Raw genomic sequence first — 25,483 nt, 5'->3', positions numbered from 1 at the left:
GCATGTGAGGCATGACATGTAGAGATATGGGCATGACATGTAGAGAGAGGGGCATGTGGGGCATGACATGTAGCGAGAGGGGCACGTGGGGCAAGACATGTAGAGAGAGGGGCATGTGAGGCATGACATGTAGAGATAGGGGCATGACATGTAGAGAGAGGGGCATGTGGGGCATGACATCTAGAGAGGGGCATGTGGGGCATGACATGCAGAGAGAGGGGCATGTGGGGCATAACATGCAGAGAGAGGGGCATGTGGGGCATAACATGTAGCGAGAGGGGCATGTGGGGCATGACATGTAGAGAGAGGGGCATGTGGAGCATGACATGTAGAGAGAGGGGCATGACATCTAGAGAGAGGGGCATGACATCTAGAGAGGGGCATGTGGGGCATGACATGTAGAGAGAGGGGCATGTGGGGCATGACATGTAGAGAGAGGGGCATGACATGTAGAGAGAGGGGCATGTGGGGCATGACATGTAGAGAGAGGGGCATGACATCTAGAGAGGGGCATGACATGTAGAGAGAGGGGCATGTGAAGCATGACATGTAGAGAGAGGGGCATGACATGTAGAGAGAGGGGGCATGTGGGGCATGACATGTAGAGAGAGGGTCATGTGGGGCATGACATGTAGAGAGAGGGGCATGACATCTAGAGAGAGGGGCATGTGGGGCATGACGTAGAGAGAGGGGCATGACATGTAGAGAGAAGGGCATGTGGGGCATGACATGTAGAGAGAGGGGCATGTGGGGCATGACATGTAGAGAGAGGGGCATGTGGGGCATGACATGTAGAGAGAGGGGCATGTGGGGATGTAGAGAGAGGGGCACGTGGGGCATGACATGTAGAGAGAGGGGCATGTGGGGCATGACATGTAGAGAGAGGGGCATGTGGGGCATGACATGTAGAGAGATGGGCATGTGGGGCATGACATGTAGCGAGAGGGGCATGTGGGGCATGACATGTAGAGAGAGGGGCATGTGGGGCATAACATGTAGCGAGAGGGGCATGTGGGGCATGACATGTAGAGAGAGGGGCATGTGAGGCATGACATGTAGAGAGAGGGGCATGTGGGCATGACATGTAGAGAGAGGGGCATGTGGGGCATGACATGTAGCGAGAGGGGCATGTGGGGCATGACATGTAGAGAGAGGGGCATGACATGTAGAGAGATGGGCATGTGGGGCATGACATGTAGAGAGAGGGGCATGTGGGGCATGACATGTAGAGAGAGGGGCATGTGGGGCATGACATGTAGAGAGAGGGGCATGTGGGGCATGACATGTAGAGAGAGGGGCATGTGGGGATGTAGAGAGAGGGGCACGTGGGGCATGACATGTAGAGAGAGGGGCATGTGGGGCATGACATGTAGAGAGAGGGGCATGTGGGGCATGACATGTAGAGAGATGGGCATGTGGGGCATGACATGTAGCGAGAGGGGCAAGTGGGGCATGACATGTAGAGAGAGGGGCATGTGGGGCATGACATGTAGAGAGAGGGGCATGTGGGGATGTAGAGAGAGGGGCACGTGGGGCATGACATGTAGAGAGAGGGGCACGTGGGGCAAGACATGTAGAGAGAGGGGCATGTGAGGCATGACATGTAGAGATATGGGCATGACATGTAGAGAGAGGGGCATGTGGGGCATGACATGTAGCGAGAGGGGCACGTGGGGCAAGACATGTAGAGAGAGGGGCATGTGAGGCATGACATGTAGAGATAGGGGCATGACATGTAGAGAGAGGGGCATGTGGGGCATGACATCTAGAGAGGGGCATGTGGGGCATGACATGCAGAGAGAGGGGCATGTGGGGCATAACATGTAGCGAGAGGGGCATGTGGGGCATGACATGTAGAGAGAGGGGCATGTGGAGCATGACATGTAGAGAGAGGGGGATGACATCTAGAGAGAGGGGCATGACATCTAGAGAGGGGCATGTGGGGCATGACATGTAGAGAGAGGGGCATGTGGGGCATGACATGTAGAGAGAGGGGCATGACATGTAGAGAGAGGGGCATGTGGGGCATGACATGTAGAGAGAGGGGCATGTGGAGCATGACATGTAGAGAGAGGGGCATGACATCTAGAGAGGGGCATGACATGTAGAGAGAGGGGCATGTGAAGCATGACATGTAGAGAGAGGGGCATGACATGTAGAGAGAGGGGCATGTGGGGCATGACATGTAGAGAGAGGGGCATGACATCTAGAGAGAGGGGCATGTGGGGCATGACATGTAGAGAGAGGGGCATGACATGTAGAGAGAAGGGCATGTGGGGCATGACATGTAGAGAGAGGGTCATGTGGGGCATGACATGTAGATTGAGGGGCATGACATCTAGAGAGAGGGGCATGACATGTAGAGAGAGGGGCATGTGGGGCATGACATGTAGAGAGAGGGGCATGTGGGGCATGACATGTAGATTGAGGGGCATGACATCTAGAGAGAGGGGCATGTGGGGCATGACATCTAGAGAGAGGGGCATGTCATGTAGAGAGAGGGGCATGTGGGGATGTAGCGAGAGGGGCATGTGGGGCATGACGTAGAGAGAAGGGCATGTGGGGCATGACATGTAGAGACAGGGGCATGTGGGGCATGACATCTAGAGAGAGGGGCATATGGGGCATTACATCTAGAGAGAGGGGCATGTGGGGCATGACATCTAGAGAGAGAGAGGCATGACATCTAGAGAGAGGGACATGACATGTAGAGAGAGGGGCATGACATGTATGGGCATGACAGAACATAATGAGAGAGACAGGGAGCACTCACAAAAAGAGCAGAGAAAGAAAAGACCAAGCGAAAGAAATAGAGAGACACAAACAGGGGTGTGGTGGGGATGAGTGAGACAGAGACCAAATGAGAGAGAATACATGTATGAGAGAGAGAGGGGGTTGGGGGGGAATTTATCTTAATATCATATGCAAAAATAGATAATTTTCACAACAGAATGATTCATAATAAACAAAACATGGACAACAAACAACAAACCATCCCCTCATTATAAAAAAAATGTAAAAAGAAGAAAAAGAAAAAAAAGGATTGTGACCTAGCTATCTATGGCAGGATACAGAGACAGTATAGATCTATAGACCTATAGATGACTCCCTGGCCACTGGTTGTGGATGTGAGGAGGGGCAGAACTGAGGGGAAAGCCAGGCTGCCAACTGAATCAGCACGGCATGAGGGGGTGGGGTGGGGTGGCTGGAGGTTGGGTTGGAGGGAAGGGGGGCAGTCTCACAATCCCAGGCTTGACAAGAAATCAATGCCCGGAGCCCAGCAGCCTATTTGTGTGCAAATATTGTCTCTGGTACCTCTCTCTTAGGGCATCGCCAATGCTGCTGCTGCTGCTGCTTGCTGCCAACCACAGAAATGCAACAACTACCACCATCACCACCACCACCACCACCACCAAAACAACAACAAGAAAAAAACAACATGAAGAATGCAACATCTTTTTAAAAAAAAAAAGAAAAAAAAAGAAAAAAAAAAGAAAAAGAAAAAAAAAGGCAATATCATACACCAATACTGCAATAGTCAAAAAACGAAGGCAGACCTATGCATAAAGAAAAAAAAAAGTTAAAAACATAAGGATCAAGCATAATGAAAACAGTTTGTGTACAAATATTACATGAAGAACAATAAACTATAAACCCTATATATATATTATATTTATTGTCACATTTTCTTTTTTTCTAATTCAAATCAATATTTTATTTTTCTGTCTCTGCAATGATCTGAGAGTGAGCATAATCTGGAAAGTTCTCGGAAGGTATAATCTACAGATTTCTTTGTAGCATTCTGAATTAAGAATACAAATTTTGTAAACTGTAATGCATGTACTTACACTCTGGAGTATTGGAAATTGGAAAGCAGTGACTCAACTGATGGAAGAAGGTGGGTATTATCAGAGTATGTGTGCACTGACAAGGTCACCAAATCATGGTGCCACCATCCCCCCTCTCACAGACACAACAAACATGTACACAAGCATGCATTTCATTCATGTATGCATGTAAAACACACACACACACACACACACACACACACATAGAGTACTAAGAGAACTAACAAGGGTACATATGTACAGGTCTGCACATACATGTACACAGCTGCAAATTTGTCATTGTGCACACACGCGTGCACACTCCACACACACACGCACACAGACACAGACACACACACACACACAAGGTACAAAGAGAATTAACAAGGTGTACATTTATGTTCAGATCTGCACATTTACACACTAACTGACTCGGTGGCAAATGCATGCACACACACACACACACTGCGTGGAAAAGGAAAATGTTTTGTTGATGGAACCTTGAAATGTTGATGGACTTTAAGTTGTGAAGAACTGGAACTGACTAGTTGTACAGACAACATACAATGTGGGGGAATGTGGCATTTACTGATGATTCAAACATGTGCATGTGGGGACGTGACATACATGTGCACACCTATGATGAACATTGAAATGCACAATGCACTAATGTTCTCTTGAAGATTGAAATCATTCAAATAAATCACCACCCCACAACAGCATCTAACTCCAAACATAAACCAAAAGGAACTTGTTACTAATGATTAGTTTCTGATTTTACTTTCACTGTGATTTTGAACCACCATTGCCTGAAATCTTGTGAAAAATATTATTCCAGGTTTACCAGACATCAAATTCCTTTACCAAATACAGAATTTTATCTGAAAGTAAAAACTTTCTTTGACTGAATATGAGCAGTTTGTATTATACTCCTAGTTTGGTTAAATATAGTGTACCATGTCAAACTGATGCAAACCAGGCCTATCTGCTCTTATCAGCCAAAACTTTTCACAGCAAATCTGTGATAAGACAGCTCGCCATTAAACTGCTGTCTGCTAGTCAATGAAATGCCATTTCTGGCAGGTGATAAACAATGATTCCATTGGCCACCATTTTTACTGAAAAACTTTTTATGATTGAATGCAAATGTTATCAAAAACCAAAACAAAACAAGCAAAAACAACAACAAAAACCAAAAAGCACCTCTTAAAATAACATCTTCAAATAATGATCAAATTACTGAGGTAACAAAGCGCCCATCTGTAACAGGGTCATTGTACACTGTGACAAGCCACAAGAGGGACACAAGACAGGTTCCAGTGTGCGAGGCACAGAGAGAGAGAGAGAGGCCACTACAGCAGGCATCAGTGCGGCATCAGAGTGCCAGGCAATGACACTGTGCAGGGTAATGTCACTATCCGCCATTCCCTTGGTGCCTCATTCCTTCCTCTCTGCCTGCCCTGCCTTCACCTCCACTCCTCTTCCTTCCTCTCTGCCTGCCCTGCCTTCACCTCCATTCCTCTCTGCCTGCCCTGCCTTCACCTCCACTCCTCTTCCTTCCTCTCTGCCTGCCCTGCCTTCACCTCCACTCCTCTTCCTTCCTCTCTGCCTGCCCTGCCTTCACCTCCACTCCTCTCTGCCTGCCCTGCCTTCACCTCCATTCCTCTTCCTTCCTCTCTGTCTGCCCTGCCTTCACCTCCACTCCTCTTCCTTCCTCTCTGCCTGCCCTGCCTTCACCTCCATTCCTCTCTGCCTGCCCTGCCTTCACCTCCACTCCTCTTCCTTCCTCTCTGCCTGCCCTGCCTTCACCTCCACTCCTCTTCCTTCCTCTCTGCCTGCCCTGCCTTCACCTCCATTCCTCTCTGCCTGCCCTGCCTTCACCTCCACTCCTCTCTGTCTGCCCTGCCTTCACCTCCATTCCTCTTCCTTCCTCTCTGCCTGCCCTGCCTTCACCTCCATTCCTCTTCCTTCCTCTCTGCCTGCCCTGCCTTCACCTCCACTCCTCTCTGCCTGCCCTGCCTTCACCTCCATTCCTCTTCCTTCCTCTCTGTCTGCCCTGCCTTCACCTCCACTCCTCTTCCTTCCTCTCTGCCTGCCCTGCCTTCACCTCCATTCCTCTTCCTTCCTCTCTGCCTGCCCTGCCTTCACCTCCACTCCTCTCTGTCTGCCCTGCCTTCACCTCCATTCCTCTTCCTTCCTCTCTGTCTGCCCTGCCTTCACCTCCATTCCTCTTCCTTCCTCTCTGCCTGCCCTGCCTTCACCTCCACTCCTCTCTGCCTGCCCTGCCTTCACCTCCACTCCTCTTCCTTCCTCTCTGCCTGCCCTGCCTTCACCTCCACTCCTCTTCCTTCCTCTCTGCCTGCCCTGCCTTCACCTCCATTCCTCTCTGCCTGCCCTGCCTTCACCTCCACTCCTCTCTGCCTGCCCTGCCTTCACCTCCACTCCTCTTCCTTCCTCTCTGTCTGCCCTGCCTTCACCTCCACTCCTCTCTGCCTGCCCTGCCTTCACCTCCACTCCTCTTCCTTCCTCTCTGCCTGCCCTGCCTTCACCTCCACTCCTCTCTGCCTGCCCTGCCTTCACCTCCACTCCTCTTCCTTCCTCTCTGCCTGCCCTGCCTTCACCTCCACTCCTCTTCCTTCCTCTCTGTCTGCCCTGCCTTCACCTCCACTCCTCTCTGCCTGCCCTGCCTTCACCTCCATTCCTCTTCCTTCCTCTCTGTCTGCCCTGCCTTCACCTCCTCTTCCTTCCTCTCTGCCTGCCCTGCCTTCACCTCCACTCCTCTTCCTTCCTCTCTGTCTGCCCTGCCTTCACCTCCACTCCTCTTCCTTCCTCTCTGTCTGCCCTGCCTTCACCTCCACTCCTCTCTGCCTGCCCTGCCTTCACCTCCATTCCTCTTCCTTCCTCTCTGTCTGCCCTGCCTTCACCTCCACTCCTCTTCCTTCCTCTCTGTCTGCCCTGCCTTCACCTCCACTCCTCTCTGCCTGCCCTGCCTTCACCTCCACTCCTCTCTGTCTGCCCTGCCTTCACCTCCACTCCTCTTCCTTCCTCTCTGCCTGCCCTGCCTTCACCTCCACTCCTCTTCCTTCCTCTCTGTCTGCCCTGCCTTCACCTCCACTCCTCTCTGCCTGCCCTGCCTTCACCTCCACTCCTCTCTGTCTGCCCTGCCTTCACCTCCACTCCTCTTCCTTCCTCTCTGTCTGCCCTGCCTTCACCTCCACTCCTCTTCCTTCCTCTCTGTCTGCCCTGCCTTCACCTCCACTCCTCTCTGCCTGCCCTGCCTTCACCTCCACTCCTCTCTGTCTGCCCTGCCTTCACCTCCACTCCTCTTCCTTCCTCTCTGCCTGCCCTGCCTTCACCTCCACTCCTCTCTGCCTGCCCTGCCTTCACCTCCATTCCTCTTCCTTCCTCTCTGCCTGCCCTGCCTTCACCTCCATTCCTCTTCCTTCCTCTCTGTCTGCCCTGCCTTCACCTCCACTCCTCTCTGTCTGCCCTGCCTTCACCTCCATTCCTCTTCCTTCCTCTCTGCCTGCCCTGCCTTCACCTCCACTCCTCTCTGCCTGCCCTGCCTTCACCTCCACTCCTCTCTGCCTGCCCTGCCTTCACCTCCATTCCTCTTCCTTCCTCTCTGTCTGCCCTGCCTTCACCTCCACTCCTCTCTGCCTGCCCTGCCTTCACCTCCACTCCTCTCTGCCTGCCCTGCCTTCACCTCCACTCCTCTCTGCCTGCCCTGCCTTCACCTCCACTCCTCTCTGTCTGCCCTGCCTTCACCTCCATTCCTCTTCCTTCCTCTCTGTCTGCCCTGCCTTCACCTCCACTCCTCTCTGCCTGCCCTGCCTTCACCTCCACTCCTCTTCCTTCCTCTCTGCCTGCCCTGCCTTCACCTCCACTCCTCTCTGCCTGCCCTGCCTTCACCTCCATTCCTCTTCCTTCCTCTCTGCCTGCCCTGCCTTCACCTCCACTCCTCTTCCTTCCTCTCTGCCTGCCCTGCCTTCACCTCCACTCCTCTTCCTTCCTCTCTGTCTGCCCTGCCTTCACCTCCACTCCTCTTCCTTCCTCTCTGCCTGCCCTGCCTTCACCTCCACTCCTCTCTGCCTGCCCTGCCTTCACCTCCATTCCTCTTCCTTCCTCTCTGCCTGCCCTGCCTTCACCTCCATTCCTCTTCCTTCCTCTCTGCCTGCCCTGCCTTCACCTCCACTCCTCTCCTTCCTGTCTGCTGCCACTTCTACTGCTGCTGCTGCTTCTACTGCTGATGCTTCTATGTACTGCTGTTGCCACTGCTGTTGCTGCTATGTACTGCTGTTGTTGCTATGTACTGCTGTTGCTGCTATGTACTGCTGTAGCTACTTCTAGTTCTACTACTGTTGCTCCTATGTACTGCCACTGCTATGTACTGCTGTTGCTGCTATGTACTGTTGTTGCTGCTATGTACTGTTGTTGCTGCTATGTACTGCTGTTGCTGCTGATTCGACTGCTGTTGCTGCTATGTACTGCTGTAGCTACTTCTAGTTCTACTACTGTTGCTCCTATGTACTGCCACTGCTATGTACTGCTGTTGTTGCTATGTACTGTTGTTGCTGCTATGTACTGTTGTTGCTGCTATGTACTGCTGTTGCTGCTGATTCGACTGCTGTTGCTGCTATGTACTGCTGTAGCTACTTCTAGTTCTACTACTGTTGCTCCTATGTACTGCCACTGCTATGTACTGCTGTTGTTGCTATGTACTGTTGTTGCTGCTATGTACTGTTGTTGCTGCTATGTACTGCTGTTGCTGCTGATTCGACTGCTGTTGCTGCTATGTACTGCTGTAGCTACTTCTAGTTCTACTACTGTTGCTCCTATGTACTGCCACTGCTATGTACTGCTGTTGTTGCTATGTACTGCTGTTGCTGCTATGTACTGCTGTTGTTGCTATGTACTGCTGTTGCTGCTATGTACTGTTGTTGCTGCTATGTACTGTTGTTGCTGCTATGTACTGCTGTTGCTGCTGATTCGACTGCTGTTGCTGCTAAGTACTGCTGTTGCTGCTATGTACTACTATTGCTGCATCTACTGCTGTTCCTGCTACGTACTGCTGTTGCTGCATCTACTGCTGTTGCTGCTATCTACTGGTGTTCCTGCTATGTACTGCTGTTGCTGCTATGTACTGCTGTAGCTGCTATGTACTGCTGTTCCTGCTATGTACTGCTGTTGCTGCTATGTACTGCTGTTGCTGCATCTACTGCTGTTGCTGCTATCTACTGGTGTTCCTGCTATGTACTGCTGTTGCTGCTATGTACTGCTGTTGCTGCTATGTACTGCTGTTGCTGCTATGTGTCTGCTACTGCTGTTGCTGCTGCTTCGAGTGCTTCTAGTTGTTCTGATGTTGCTGCGACTGCTGCTGCTGCTACTGCTCTTATTTCTGCTGCTGTTAAGTAAGTACTACTAGTACTAGTTACTGTTGCTGTAGCTGCTACTTTTACTGCTCTTGCTTCTGCAGTCACTACTGCTTTGGCTGCTGCCACCACCGCTGCTGCTGCTGCTGCTGCTTCTGCAACTACAGTACAACCAGCCTGGGAATACTGCCTTTGGTAATGTTTCACTTTGAACCACTGAAGTTTGCTCACTTATTTACCCTTGAGACAGAAAGTGAGAGAGAGAGAGAGGGAGAGAGGGAGGGAGGGGTGTGTTAGAGTAGAGACACGGACCCCGACACAAGAATTGCAGCTGCATACATTCATTAACACAGAGATCTATAGACACTGGAGCCTGGCAGACAGGCCAACAAATACTGCCACAGAGCTGACAATGACTGAAACTGATAAATGGAAGGTGAACCTCAAATATGGGGAAGGGATGTGTTAAAGAAGTGTTTACAAAAAAGAAGAAGAAAAAAGAGAAAGAAATGGCACAGTATGGTAAGGGGGAATTAACCTGAAGAAGACACCCAGAGAAAATGTAACTAGATGTCCGAGACAGTCAATGTTTCTTACAGTTCTTGTGATAATGACAAACTCAGTTCCACAGATATTTTCTTAGTGCTCTCTAATGGTTATTTAATGATCACAAGCACAGATTTATACTGACTGTTTTGTCAACTTTTCCATCATATTCACATTTGCAATCAGCTAAAAGTACCTTTCAATTCAAAATTTAACCAACACATCGGGGCAAAATACTCCCTTTGGGGAGTGACCTTGGTACACTTGGTATTAATACAGACATATTCATATAAATTTCCATTTATAATCTTGCTAACAAGGACCTTAGCATGCTAAATGTGATCTTTATAGTATCTATGTAAGCACCAGTATGGATGGCAGGGAATTTTAAGGCACCAGCAGATCTACATGTATTGTATACAGTGTGTTGACTTCAAAGATCTATCTCTATCCTGTCAGCTAGTCACAAACCCAGGACCCTCAGAGACAGAATGTCTGACACTCAAAACTATCTGCTAATGGGTCAGATGACAGACAATTTACTGTGGAAAGAGTCAACAAAAGCTGTAGGACTGGGGACAAGACATTAGCATTTAAAGTAAAGAAGTTAAAACCTTGTATTCCAGTAAGGACAGACCTAGCAGTGAAACCAGGCACTCACAGCCACTACATGGTAACATGTTTGTGACAGATTCAAACAATATCTTAACACAATTTACTACACTGGTGACGGTGTACTGTATTGCACTGTGTCACCACATGGTAACATGTTTGTGACAGATTCAAACAATATCTTAACACAATTTACTACACTGGTGATGGTGTTCTGTATTGTACTGTGTCACCACATGGTAACACATGTTTGTGACAGATTCAAACAATATCTTAACACAATTTACTACACTGGTGACGGTGTACTGTACTGCACTGTGTCACCACATGGTAACATGTTTGTGACATTCAAACAATATCTTAACACAATTTACTACACTGGTGACGGTGTACTGTATTGCACTGTGTCACCACATGGTAACATGTTTGTGACATTCAAACAATATCTTAACACAATTTACTACACTGGTGACGGTGTACTGTATTGCACTGTGTCACTACATGGTAACATGTTTGTGACAGATTCAAACAATATCTTAACACAATTTACTAGACTGGTGACGGTGTACTGTACTGCACTGTGTCACCACATGGTAACACATGTTTGTGACAGATTCAAACAATATCTTAACACAATTTACTAGACTGGTGACGGTGTACTGTATTGCACTGTGTCACCACATGGTAACACATGTTTGTGACAGATTCAAACAATATTTTAACACAATTTACTAGACTGGTGACGGTGTACTGTATTGCACTGTGTCACCACATGGTAACACATGTTTGTGACAGATTCAAACAATATCTTAACACAATTTACTACACTGCTGACAGTGTACTGTACTGCACTGTGTCACTACATGGTAACATGTTTGTGACAGATTCAAACAATATCTTAACACAATTTACTAGACTGGTGACCGTGTACTGTATTGCACTGTGTCACCACATGGTAACATGTTTGTGACAGATTCAAACAATATCTTAACACAATTTACTAGACTGGTGACGGTGTACTGTATTGCACTGTGTCACCACATGGTAACATGTTTGTGACAGATTCAAACAATATCTTAACACAATTTACTAGACTGGTGACGGTGTACTGTATTGCACTGTGTCACCACATGGTAACATGTTTGTGACAGATTCAAACAATATTTTAACACAATTTACTAGACTGGTGACGGTGTACTGTATTGCACTGTGTCACCACATGGTAACATGTTTGTGACAGATTCAAACAATATCTTAACACAATTTACTAGACTGGTGACCGTGTACTGTACTGCACTGTGTCACCACATGGTAACACATGTTTGTGACAGATTCAAACAATATTTTAACACAATTTACTACACTGGTGACGGTGTACTGTATTGCACCATGTCACTTTTTTCTCACAACAGATTTCTCCCTGGGGTCAGTGCATCACCTCAATGCAGCACCACCTCCCTCCCCCCACACCCCCCTTTTTTTGGCTGGAAGGATATTTGTTTAACAATCAAAGTGGATTTTTCTGCATAATTAGAATGGACAACCCTTTTGTTGCCGTGGGTTCTTTACTCACAGGACCTTGTTAATCATATCATCCAAGATTAACATCCAGACTACGACTTAAGGTCTAGTGGAGGAGAATGAGGGGGGTAAAAATCCCAAACCATGTGGGATTGGAACCTGTGATACTGGCTTCTTGGTGAGGTGTATCACCTCAAGGCCACTGCCACACTACATACTGTTCACACTGCACACACTGCATAATGTTCACACTGCACACACTGCATACTGTTCACACTGCACACACTGCATACTGTTCACACTGCACACACTGCATACTGTTCACACTGCACACACTGCATACTGTTCACACTGCACACACTGCATACTGTTCACACTGCACACACTGCATAATGTTCACACCGCACACACTACATACTGTTCACACTGCACACACTGCATACTGTTCACACTGCACACACTGCATACTGTTCACACTGCACACACTACATACTGTTCACACTGCACACACTGCATACTGTTCACACTGCACACACTGCATAATGTTCATACTGCACACACTGCATAATGTTCACACTGCACACACTGCATACTGTTCACACTGCACACACACTGCATACTGTTCACACTGCACACACTGCATACTGTTCACACTGCACACACTACATACTGTTCACACTGCACACACTGCATAATGTTCACACTGCACACACTACATAATGTTCACACTGCACACACTGCATAATGTTCACACTGCACACACTACATAATGTTCACACTGCACACACTACATACTGTTCACACTGCACACACTGCATACTGTTCACACTGCACACACTGCATACTGTTCACACTGCACACACTGCATAATGTTCACACTGCACACACTACATACTGTTCACACTGCACACACTGCATAATGTTCACACTGCACACACTGCATACTGTTCACACTGCACACACTGCATACTGTTCACACTGCACACACTGCATACTGTTCACACTGCACACACTGCATAATGTTCACACTGCACACACTGCATAATGTTCACACTGCACACACTGCATACTGTTCACACTGCACACACTGCATACTGTTCACACTGCACACACTGCATAATGTTCACACTGCATAATGTTCACACTGCACACACTGCATAATGTTCACACTGCACACACTGCATAATGTTCACACTGCACACACTGCATACTGTTCACACTGCACACACTGCATACTGTTCACACTGCACACACTGCATAATGTTCACACTGCATAATGTTCACACTGCACACACTGCATACTGTTCACACTGCACACACTGCATAATGTTCACACTGCACACACTACATACTGTTCACACTGCACACACTGCATAATGTTCACACTGCACACACTGCATAATGTTCACACTGCACACACTACATACTGTTCACACTGCACACACTGCATAATGTTCACACTGCACACACTGCATACTGTTCACACTGCACACACTGCATACTGTTCACACTGCACACACTGCATACTGTTCACACTGCACACACTGCATAATGTTCACACTGCACACACTGCATAATGTTCACACTGCACACACTACATACTGTTCACACTGCACACACTGCATAATGTTCACACTGCACACACTACATAATGTTCACACTGCACACACTGCATAATGTTCACACTGCACACACTACATACTGTTCACACTGCACACACTGCATAATGTTCACACTGCACACACTGCATACTGTTCACACTGCACACACTGCATACTGTTCACACTGCACACACTGCATACTGTTCACACTGCACACACTGCATAATGTTCACACTGCACACACTGCATAATGTTCACACTGCACACACTACATAATGTTCACACTGCACACACTACATAATGTTCACACTGCACACACTGCATAATGTTCACACTGCACACACTACATACTGTTCACACTGCACACACTGCATACTGTTCACACTGCACACACTGCATAATGTTCACACTGCACACACTACATACTGTTCACACTGCACACACTGCATAATGTTCACACTGCACACACTGCATAATGTTCACACTGCACACACTGCATAATGTTCACACTGCACACACTGCATAATGTTCACACTGCACACACTGCATAATGTTCACACTGCACACACTGCATAATGTTCACACTGCACACACTGCATAATGTTCACACTGCACACACTGCATAATGTTCACACTGCACACACTACATACTGTTCACACTGCACACACTGCATAATGTTCACACTGCACACACTGCATACTGTTCACACTGCACACACTGCATAATGTTCACACTGCACACACTGCATAATGTTCACACTGCACACACTGCATACTGTTCACACTGCACACACTGCATAATGTTCACACTGCACACACTGCATACTGTTCACACTGCACACACTGCATAATGTTCACACTGCACACACTGCATACTGTTCACACTGCACACACTGCCAGCCGTGGACAGTTGGGAGAAAAGCCGTCCAAACTAACAAACATACAAATAATGTCTTAACCAAAACGGAAAACCTTCCACTTCAGCGCCAAGCTAACAAAACAACACCCTCATACCTTTCAAAACAACACCCTCATACCTTTCAATGTCACCCTAACTCCACAACAATTCTATGCCCAAAACATACTGTTCTCAAGTCCACGGTGAACTGATTAATTTGATGAGCATGATGTGATCATGACTTGACACTGTACAATATCATACATCCAGAGATCTACATCAACAAGGAAACCTAGAAAACATACATTTTAATCTGCACTCTGCACTTCCAATGAAAAATTCTCTCCTCCCCCTCTGCACCCAAGTTCAAGATCACCCGAGTCAACAGCAAGTGTACAGCTAGGAAGGTGAAGGGACGTTGATTAAAAAAACAAAAACATAAGGGCATGTTTACCACTTTTCAAAACATTTCAGATTCTATAAAGCGTTTAATTTTTTAATGATTTTTTTTTTTATGTAAAAAGAAAAGGATCCCTTTCCATAGTAATAGTATTCCTGTGCTTCTTGATAGGCTGAAAATTCCCTCTCTCATTTCCACAACCCTCCCATCACACACACACACACACACACACAAACTTACACATGTGCACACACACACATGCATGCATATATGCAAATATTGTGTGTGCGTGTGTGTGTGTGTCTGCTATCTTGAAATGTCTTGTTCTGTTTTATTTTTGACTTTGTTTCTTTGTCCTTGTGTCTCATGAACACTGACTTAAGGTTAAAGCTTTAACTGTCCGTTAAACTGGATAGTCATTTACCCTTTTCTTAAATTATAAGATATTTAGTATTTACTACAATGAAAGTGTCGAACTTCAGCAAAGTAGTAAGAGTAAACATGTACTGATGTATTGGAGAAGAACATTTTGTCACACTGAGAACCTGACGCCTTCAAAGAAAGTCTTTGATGACTGTGAAGTTTTCTAAACATTTTTGCCATGAATGGAAACAGACATCTTCATCTTAGATTGGAATAGATATTTCACTTACTAGTAAAAAGAGTCAAGGATGACATAGTGAGTGGCATTAACATCCCCCTGGATTCCTGTCTACATATCTCCAGTCCTTGCTAATCAACAGTGGGGCCAGGTGGCTGGGGGGATTACTGCCCAACACTAACAATCCACCAAGCTCACAAGTCTCACACCAGGAGCAGGAATGATGCAAAAGCCAGGCTGAAAATGATGGAAAAACAGGTGGAAGAAGGGGTATAACTGCTGTCCTCCAAGCTCCGGCACCAAAAGTCAGCAACTGTTGCTTCCCTTCTTCCCAGACTCTGGAACGCCAAACCTGAATGAAATCAGCTCTGGAAATGAAACTAGGTGTGGCAAGAAAAAATGATTAAGTGCTGAAAAGGAAAATGTCATTCAGTATCAATGTGTCTCAGACACACAGGCTGCGCTGAAAGGTAAACTGAATCAAATGACGGCTGACTTAATCATAAAGTGCATTACTCTTGTATCAAAGATGACTTTGTTTGACAGTACAAGTACTCTGAATTAGAACAGTACTCTGCGTACAAATAAAGTGAGGATGAATAAGTGATGGCATAAAATTTTCATAAATTATGAACAAATGGGCACAAAGTATTCAAGTATCATACAACACGTGATTGTAATTATCTCCTGAAATAATAGTGCGAAACAATGAACTCTTAATTTTAAGATAACTTTGATAAGCTTAGTTTTCATAATATAATCAATAAAAACACCAGAACTATGATGAAACAAAAACCACACTACATTATAATGTTCAATCAAGATGACAAAAAGCAAATGGCATATCTAAAGATATTTCTACTAATCTGACACTCTGTATATTGTCATATATATATACTAATATAGTGTACATGATTGAATGCTAAGGGAAAAAAGTCTTAATACAGTGTTCAATCATTAAATAAAAATGCTCACCATTTAAAATAATCAATATCAAGCACAAAATCATTCATCAAATTCCTTTTTCTATTGCTATTTCCCAATTAAGACTTATCTTGCAATGTTCTCCACACTGCTCTAAATGATCAAACTACACCCAATAAAAACAACTAGCAAAGAAAACAAGTAGAACTTCACTGCATAATTTGCTTCATTTCACACAGACACAAATTATATTCCTGCACACACTGATGAACACACACACATGTTCGTATGCACGCACACAAGCATGCACACACACACACACACACACACACACACGCGCGCGCGCACACACACACACGCGCGTGCGCGCGCACGCACACACACACACACACACACACACACACACAAACACACACACATATACACACACACACGCATGCACTCACACATGCACACACTTGACAACCACTGTTTCCAGATTCTATGTCAGACACAATCAACAGAAAGGAATCAAAGGGACACTGACCCAGAAAAGGGGGATACTTACAACTCAGCTAACACTCTGGTCTGATCATCCCCAACTCAGGGTACACTTGGCATGGAAAGAGGAATATTACTCCAGTGTCCAGCGCCCGGTAAATCCACAGAGAACACAAAGAAGACACACACAGTCTCTACATATAATCCACACAGGTAATCCACAGGAATGACGGCTTTAATCCATCACCAGGAAACTGGAGCCACATGACACGTCTCTGCAACACACACACACAGCACAGAGGTTAAAAAATGGGTCACACACACAGGAGGGGGTGGGGAGAGGGTAGAGGGGGGTATAAAATATGGGGACAAGTAAGACAGAACGAATTTGTTGTAAGACGAGACATGGTGGTAAGAACAGTCAAAATGTTATGGTGTCATCATGGAACTTGATCCTTTCATGCCATAAAGAAGAGAGGGAGGGAGAGAGGTATGGGTGGAACTGGAAAATAAGAAAGGGACACAGGGAACGCAAAAGGGCACATGCGCATGTGCATCAACACAAACACATACACACACACACGTGTGCACATGCACACAAGCACACACGCATGCACACACACACACACACACAAGATGGAAGTTTGAGTGTGTAGGTGTGTGTGCCCGACATCTGACTGAATGACACAGGAAACGAATGATGAGCGCCCAATGGCAGCTGTCAGTCGGCTCTACCCAGGTAGGCAGCCTGTTGTGCAAATGACTCAGTGTTTGTAAAGTGCTTACAGCTTGGTCTCTGACCGAGGATAGGTGCGATATAAAGATCATTATCAATCAATCAATGTTTTGAATATGTTTTGTCTTTTACAATGAGTTGAGCTGCATGACAAACAGGTGTTTCACAAGAAAAAAAAAACCCCAGTGATTATGAAATCAGAAAGCCTGAAAAAATTCACATACAATATATATTACATACATGTACCACAATCACACAGGACAAATGAAAGAACACACACACACACACACACACACACACACACACGCACACACACAAAACCATGCCTGACAACAACAATCATTCTTTCAAACCTTCTCACAACCCCACTCTTTAACCTGACCTTACATTTCAATAATGAATTCTGAGAGCCTAACTACATGCCTTTTTAACATAAGATTTTTCTTTTAAATACCAATACCATCCCAAATACAAGGGGATTACCATCCAAACATTAACTTCCATTCAGCTAGAAAACCAAACTGATCATACCAGTCATTATGTCTTAACCCTCTATAATCAGGACACTGCAAAACAAAACAGTGTTATATATATCTTGTACACATTGTAAAGTCTCACCTGCAGCCTACTGTATATAATTTCACACATAAAACCAACAAGACAAGCCAAAATTCAACCACCAAAAGACAAAATCACCACATCTTCACACACCACAACTGTACTCTGTCCAACCCACTTCCACCAACATGACACAAAAAGCAAAGGGAGGAAACACTTCACCAGCTACTGGTAAGTAAGTAAGCTCTCCCAGCACTGTCTGGCTGGCTTTCTGTAGCCCTCTCTCAGTCATGCTACACACACACACACACACACACACACACTCACACACAGGTTGTTGAATCATCCCACCAGTTCCACAAAGTGAATCGACACCAAACTATGTCCCCCTGGCCCACATGACCAATGGGGCTCCACAGTCCGCAGGCCACCTCACCTCACCTCACCTGTGGCCTTCCCCACGTCACCAACCACCAGCTGGGGGAGGGGAGGGGAGGGGGTGCAGGGAGTGTGTGTGCCGGTCAGGGGAGGAGGAAGGGGGTGAGGTGGAGGAATGACAGCTGAGCGCCGTGAGTCAGACAGATAGTGGCAGTGAGACCCCAACAGGCTGTACAGTAGGCTGTGTGACACAGAGAGAGAGGGAGATGGAGAGCATGCCAGCTGAGACCTGCTGTCTTCTCTGTCGGCCCCTTTGTTCTTCTGTCGGCAGTAATAAAACGGGGATGGGGGGAAGGTGGGAGTGTGAAGGGGAAGGGAAGAGGGAACACACTGTCGTGTGACTGCACCACGCCAGGACAAAACTGGACTCACCACTGACTGCCATGTTCAAGTGGCAGCTGTTTATGGGTTACATAATGGTACAACGTTATTACACTCTTGGGATGATAGATGGCTCTTTTTCTGACCCTCCTTCTAACCCAGCCCTACAGCCCCACACTCTCCTTCCCACCAGCCTGTTCCCATCAGGCCCCCACCCCTCAAACAACAACTTGACAAGTCAGGAAACCACAGGAGGAAGACAGACGGGGAGAAAGGTGACAGGGGATGGAGACGGGAAGACAGAACAAAGAGACAGACATCATGATAGACGGACAACCAGACAGACCACATGACTGTCGTAAACCATGCCTTGTTTTATCAGCTATAAATAACAATCTTTTAGCACTGTTGACGAGAGGGGAGGGAGGGAGGGAGGGAGGACGAGAAAGACAGGTGGGTGGGGTGGGGGTGGGTGGTTGAGAGAGAAGGGGGGGGGGGGAGAGTGCACAAAACTTAATATACAAATTTATACCTCCTTCCACTCCTTCCTCGCAGACCTTTTCCCAATAAAACACACACGGAACTACAGACATGGAATCACCTTTTTACTTCAGTATAATATTAATATAGATATTGATATATAAGGGCATCATCGTTACTGAAACGATGCTTTCACATTTCAAAACTCCACTTTCCAACATTTTTGAGAGTGTAAGTTATTGAGGCACAAAGTATTGCCCAAATCTTTACAGATGACCCCGATATTAACACAGGCCCATACACACACATACGCACGCGCCAAGTGAAACAGCATTCCCTCCACCAGCAGTACTCCGCGTTCGGACTGATACACCTGTCAAAGTACCTGTGGCCATCTGCCTTGAGGGAGCTTTAAAAAAACGACCCCTCCCCCCCCCCCCCCTCCCCCCAAATTCAAGCCATTGACGTCACCAGGAAACACACAAACGCGTCCACACGCACCTTTTCTCACACAACAAAAAACGAGACGTCTGTCTACACAACACAAGGCACGTATCGCCGACGAGAATGCGCGCACTGGAGTGTACTGTTTCTCCCGATCTGTGTCAGCGGCACTTACAGGCTGGCTGCACTCTCCCCGCCCGCTCCACCCCCACGTGACACCAGGCACACCAAGCTCCACACTCGTCGCTCGCTTGACTCACCTGTCGTCCCACCGGACACCGGGCGAGGTGTCCTGCCTCAACTATGGAAGGCATTGCTGGTGACGGGCGCACTGATGAGCACTTCTCACATACCAAGCCAACTACGTGCTGGTTCATGTAACCCAGCACGCGCGCGCGCACACACACACACACACACACATAACACAATACGCGCGCGCACACACCACGCACACGTCGATTTATCTTTTTAATGCGGGATGAATTAATTTGCCTTCGAGATAGACAGGCAATTCCGTGTATAACAGCACGCAAACACACACACACACACACACAGAGTCTCCCCCCGTCCACCCCATCCCACACACTCACCACTCTCTTCCATACCACCACCTGGCTCAGTCACACACCTGGTATGGAGTGCTCACAATTGTCATGATCACCACCACCAACCTCCCCCAGTATCACACACACAACGGGCAGTGTGCTGTACTGAAAAGCTCCCCCCCCCCCCTTCCTTCAGCACAGCGGCACTGATATATATATATCTCCAGATATCACTTTTATCCATCCGACTCCCGGCGTGTCTGTCCGCACGTTGCAAGCTCCACCCATGTTATCTGAGCCCGGCCCCACAACAACAGCCAGTGGCTATCAGCTGGTAGCAGCCAACACCCACCCGAGCCCTGCACCACATCACAACGTCTCCTACCTACCGACCCCTCCACCCAAGCAGGTGTTCATGCACTGAAAAGTCTCAGCAAAGAGGGCAATGTCTTACGTCTGTCAAACACCGGCGCACATATTTTAAAAGCAAAAACAGTCGCGGCGCATTAATATACAGTCCATATGTTTAAAAAAACGACAAGAACTCGCATTCGTGACAGTCTCCCTCCCCTACCCCCCTTCCCGCTCTCTCCTCTCTGAGTAGCCCTGACTAATCCTCAGGCAATAAGCATCCTCACACAACACAGTGGCAGCTAGACAGGTCCTACGACTCCAGCCATCCTTCACTGTCCCCTCCCTTCACCCTACACCTTCCTGCCCCCGCGCCCCCCTCCCCCTCCCCAACCACCACCAGTCAGTCTGTCTGTCTGTCTGTCTTTCTGTCTCTCTGCTACACACATACATAACCATAATACTTCACAAACACAACACACACACACGCACTCACTCACTCACTCACTCAACTGAGCTGCAGGTACCCATTCCCCATCGCGCCCCGTCAGCGGAAAAAGGCCCCCACAAAAAGCAGCACTGCCTTTTTCTACAACACGGCAGGACTGACAGAACCACCACCACCACAAAACACACTATCAAATACACCACGGCAGGACTGACAGAACCACCACCACCACAAACACACTATCAAACACACCACGGCAGGACTGACAGAACCACCACCACCACCACCACAAAACACACTATCAAACACACCACGACAGGACTGACAGAACCACCACCACCACAAAACACACTATCAAACACACCACGACAGGACTGACAGAACCACCACCACCACCACCACCACCATAAAACACACTATCAAAGACACCACGGCAGGACTGACAGAACCACCACCACCACAAAACACACTATCAAACACACCACGACAGGACTGACAGAATCACCACCACCACCACCACAAACACACTATCAAATACACCACGGCAGGACTGACAGAACCACCACCACCACCACCACAAAACACACTATCAAACACACCACGGCAGGACTGACAGAACCACCACCACCACCACCACAAAACACACTATCAAATACACCACGGCAGGACTGACAGAACCACCACCACCACCACCACAAAACACACTATCAAACACACCACGACAGGACTGACAGAACCACCACCACCACCACCACAAAACACACTATCAAATACACCACGGCAGGACTGACAGAATCACCACCACCACAAAACACACTATCAAACACACCACGGCAGGACTGACAGAACCACCACCACCACAAAACACACTATCAAACACACCACGGCAGGACTGAGAACCACCACCACCACCACCACCAACACACTATCAAATACAACACGGCAGGACTGACAGAACCACCACCACCACCACAAAACACACTATCAAATACACCACGGCAGGACTGACAGAACCACCACCACCACCACAAAACACACTATCAAACACACCACGGCAGGACTGACAGAACCACCACCACCACCACCACCACCACAAAACACACTATCAAAGACACCACGACAGGACTGACAGAACCACCACCACCACAAAACACACTATCAAACACACCACGACAGGACTGACAGAACCACCACCACCACCACCACCACCACAAAACACACTATCAAACACACCACGGCAGGACTGACAGAACCACCACCACCACAAAACACACTATCAAACACACCACGGCAGGACTGACAGAATCACCACCACCACCACCACAAACACACTATCAAATACACCACGGCAGGACTGACAGAACCACCACCACCACCACCACAAAACACACTATCAAACACACCACGGCAGGACTGACAGAACCACCACCACCACCACCACAAAACACACTATCAAATACACCACGGCAGGACTGACAGAACCACCACCACCACCACCACAAAACACACTATCAAACACACCACGGCAGGACTGACAGAACCACCACCACCACCACCACAAAACACACTATCAAACACACCACGGCAGGACTGACAGAATCACCACCACCACCACCACAAACACACTATCAAATACACCACGGCAGGACTGACAGAACCACCACCACCACCACCACAAAACACACTATCAAACACACCACGGCAGGACTGACAGAACCACCACCACCACCACCACAAACACACTATCAAACACACCACGGCAGGACTGACAGAACCACCACCACCACCACAAAACACACTATCAAACACACCACGGCAGGACTGACAGAACCACCACCACCACCACAAAACACACTATCAAACACACCACGGCAGGACTGACAGAACCACCACCACCACAAAACACACTATCAAACACACCACGGCAGGACTGACAGAACCACCACCACCACCACCACAAAACACACTATCAAATACACCACGGCAGGACTGACAGAACCACCACCACCACCACCACAAAACACACTATCAAATACACCATGGCAGGACTGACAGAACCACCACCACCACAAAACACACTATCAAACACACCACGGCAGGACTGACAGAATCACCACCACCACCACAAAACACACTATCAAATACACCACGGCAGGACTGACAGAATCACCACCACCACAAAACACACTATCAAACACACCACGGCAGGACTGACAGAACCACCACCACCACCACCACAAACACACTATCAAATACACCACGGCAGGACTGACAGAACCACCACCACCACCACCACAAAACACACTATCAAACACACCACGGCAGGACTGACAGAACCACCACCACCACCACCACAAAACACACTATCAAATACACCACGGCAGGACTGACAGAATCACCACCACCACAAAACACACTATCAAACACACCACGGCAGGACTGACAGAACCACCACCACCACAAAACACACTATCAAACACACCACGGCAGGACTGACAGAACCACCACCACCACAAAACACACTATCAAACACACCACGGCAGGACTGAGAACCACCACCACCACCACCACCAACACACTATCAAATACAACACGGCAGGACTGACAGAACCACCACCACCACCACAAAACACACTATCAAATACACCACGGCAGGACTGACAGAACCACCACCACCACCACAAAACACACTATCAAACACACCACGGCAGGACTGACAGAACCACCACCACCACCACCACCACCACAAAACACACTATCAAAGACACCACGACAGGACTGACAGAACCACCACCACCACAAAACACACTATCAAACACACCACGACAGGACTGACAGAACCACCACCACCACCACCACCACCACAAAACACACTATCAAACACACCACGGCAGGACTGACAGAACCACCACCACCACAAAACACACTATCAAACACACCACGGCAGGACTGACAGAATCACCACCACCACCACCACAAACACACTATCAAATACACCACGGCAGGACTGACAGAACCACCACCACCACCACCACAAAACACACTATCAAACACACCACGGCAGGACTGACAGAACCACCACCACCACCACCACAAAACACACTATCAAATACAACACGGCAGGACTGACAGAACCACCACCACCACCACCACAAAACACACTATCAAACACACCACGGCAGGACTGACAGAACCACCACCACCACCACCACAAAACACACTATCAAACACACCACGGCAGGACTGACAGAATCACCACCACCACCACCACAAACACACTATCAAATACACCACGGCAGGACTGACAGAACCACCACCACCACCACCACAAAACACACTATCAAACACACCACGGCAGGACTGACAGAACCACCACCACCACCACCACAAACACACTATCAAACACACCACGGCAGGACTGACAGAACCACCACCACCACCACAAAACACACTATCAAACACACCACGGCAGGACTGACAGAACCACCACCACCACCACAAAACACACTATCAAACACACCACGGCAGGACTGACAGAACCACCACCACCACAAAACACACTATCAAACACACCACGGCAGGACTGACAGAACCACCACCACCACCACCACAAAACACACTATCAAATACACCACGGCAGGACTGACAGAACCACCACCACCACCACCACAAAACACACTATCAAATACACCATGGCAGGACTGACAGAACCACCACCACCACAAAACACACTATCAAACACACCACGGCAGGACTGACAGAATCACCACCACCACCACAAAACACACTATCAAATACACCACGGCAGGACTGACAGAATCACCACCACCACCACAAAACACACTATCAAACACACCACGGCAGGACTGACAGAACCACCACCACCACCACAAAACACACTATCAAACACACCACGGCAGGACTGACAGAACCACCACCACCACCACAAAACACACTATCAAATACACCACGGCAGGACTGACAGAATCACCACCACCACCACCACAAAACACACTATCAAACGGTTGGGTGAGTGCCTTCGTCCACCCTGTCCACCCTTTCAATGAGTACTGTGGATCACTTTTCACGCCTTCTCCACCCCCTACATCGGTCTTCTAGTCAACAGGAATGGGGGTAGCGGTGGCTAAGAATGGGGGGTAGGGGGTGGACGGGGACCGGGGAGGACGCTGGATGGGAGACTGACGGTATGAAAAGTGAAAAGGGGGTGGTGTGAACGTGTGTGTGTGTGTGTGTGTGTGTGTGTGAGAGAGAGAGAGAGAGAGAGAGAGAGAGAGAGAGAGAGGGAGGGAGGGAGGGAGGGAGAGAGGGTACAAAATGTTCATTCAGATTTATGCCGGAGCCCCTAACTGAAGAGTAATG

At 47.9% G+C, this 25,483-nt stretch overlaps 1 protein-coding gene across 12 annotated transcripts in view; it reads right to left on the bottom strand.

Moving 5' to 3' along the window:
- The window catches only part of LOC143279662 (tyrosine-protein phosphatase Lar-like), a 342,687-nt gene that overhangs the window by 198,624 nt on the left and 118,580 nt on the right, over positions 1–25,483 (bottom strand). For 9 of the 12 annotated variants that reach the window (XM_076583704.1, XM_076583705.1, XM_076583702.1 and 6 more), the window contains one exon: positions 16,850–17,057. The gene's annotated coding sequence lies outside the window, so the exon portion shown is untranslated. Of the gene's footprint in view, positions 1–16,849; positions 17,058–18,136; positions 18,156–18,403; positions 18,517–19,630; positions 19,721–25,483 lie in introns of those variants that run through there. The other 3 variants (XM_076583709.1, XM_076583708.1, XM_076583710.1) reach the window with 3 other exon arrangements.

Source organism: Babylonia areolata, chromosome 3, assembly GCF_041734735.1.
Source record: "Babylonia areolata isolate BAREFJ2019XMU chromosome 3, ASM4173473v1, whole genome shotgun sequence".
NCBI classification, from domain to species: Eukaryota; Metazoa; Mollusca; class Gastropoda; order Neogastropoda; family Buccinidae; genus Babylonia; species Babylonia areolata.
The sequence above is the reverse complement of the archived record's forward strand: the minus strand, read 5'-3'. Positions and strand labels throughout refer to the sequence as shown.